This window comes from Arachis hypogaea, chromosome 14, assembly GCF_003086295.3.
Source record: "Arachis hypogaea cultivar Tifrunner chromosome 14, arahy.Tifrunner.gnm2.J5K5, whole genome shotgun sequence".
Taxonomy (NCBI): domain Eukaryota; kingdom Viridiplantae; phylum Streptophyta; class Magnoliopsida; order Fabales; family Fabaceae; genus Arachis; species Arachis hypogaea.
The window spans coordinates 6,254,539-6,256,465 of NC_092049.1; positions in this window are offsets into that span (position 1 = coordinate 6,254,539).

Consider the following 1,927-nt stretch of genomic DNA (forward strand, 5'->3'; position numbering starts at 1 on the left):
GGTATGTTGTTCTCCAATAGTATTTGTAACAATAATAAACATGCATAGAGAGTGCTGATTCTCTTTTCCTCAAGAGACAAAGAATGTCAGGAAAAGACCGAAGGAATGTCTAAAGAAAATGATATCACAAAGACTCTCTCCGTCGGAACAACGGCACATTCCCTTTTTTAACCTTTAATTTTCACCCAATCATCAAGCCATTTTTGAAAACCCCAAAAGTAATAATAAAAGCAAATTAAAAAATATTTTTGAATTATCAAATCGATAATAACTCTAATTTTGTTAATGATAAAAATAATTTTAAATTTGCACAAAAATATTTACTATAGAAAAATGACCATTTTCGTTAATCGAAACGGTTGATGTGATAATAAAAAATACCGAGATAATTTTCGTTAAATTGATATGACAATGTTATAAATTTCTAAATACAAATTCTAATTTTTCAATGTGAACTCTAATTATGAAAATTAATTTTCCTAACATGAAATGAATACAAAGAATTAATGGCAGAATCTACCAAATTAATTTACAAAATTGACCAAAAAAATAAGTTGTACCGAAATTTTTAGTCCACTAAATTTAAAAAAAAAATGACAAGCATGTTTCCAAAAAATCATAAGTTTTAATACAGGACGACAGGACGAACTAACGCGATTATTATAAGAAAAAAAAGATGAGAATTACAAAAATATATATACAAATTATTTTTCAAGATTTTTACCGTCTTTAACTTTTTATATTATAAATCTTAATACAAATTGATATTACAATGTTATAACTTTTTAAATACAAATTCTGAACCCTAATTTTCTAAAATTTTTAAATTATGAAAATTAATTTTCCTAACATAAAATGAATACAGAGAATTAATGACAGAAAATCAGTCAAATCTACCAAATTGATTTACAAAATCGACCAAAAAAATTAAGTTGTACCGAAAATTTTAGTCCACTAAATTTAAAAAAAAATGGCAAACATATTTCGAAAAAACCATAAGTTTTAATATAGGACGACAGGATGACAGGACGAACTAACACGATTATTTTAAGAAAAAAAGATGAGAATTATAAAAATATATATACAAACTATTTTTCAAGATTTTTACGGTCTTTAACTTTTTATATTATAAATCTTAGTACAAATTGATATGACAATGTTATAACTTTTTAAATACAAATTCTAATTTTTCACTGTCAACCCTAATTTTCTAAAATTTTTAAATTATGAATCTTAATTTTCTTAACATGAAATGAATACAAAGAATTAATGGCAGAAAATCAGTCGAATCTGCCAAACCGATTCACAAAATCAGCCAAAAAAGGAGGTTGTATTGAAATTTTTAGTCCACTAATTAAAAAAAAAAAAGGCAAACATGTTTCGCAAAAGTCATAAGTTTTAATACAGGCAGGACGAACTAATGCGATTATTTAAAAAAAATGAGAATTACAAAAATATATATACAAACTATTTTTCAAGATTTTTACTGTCTTTTAACTTTTTATATTATAAATCTTAGTACAAATTGATATGACAATGTTATAACTTTTTAAATACAAATTCTAATTTTTCATTGTCAACCCTAATTTTTTAAAAATTTTAAATTATGAATCTTAATTTTCCTAACATGAAATGAATACAAAAAGTTAATGACAAAAAATCAGTCGAATCTGCCAAATCGATTCACAAAATCAACCAAGAAAGTAGGTTGTATCAAAATTTTTAGTCCACTAAATTAAAAAAAAAAAGGCAAGCATGTTTCGCAAAAGCCATAAGTTTTAATACAGGACAGGACGAACTAATGCGATTATTTTAAGAAAAAAATGAGAATTACAAAAATATATATACAAACTATTTTTCAAGATTTTTACTGTCTTTAACTTTTTATATTATAAATCTTAATACAAATTGATATGATAATGTTATA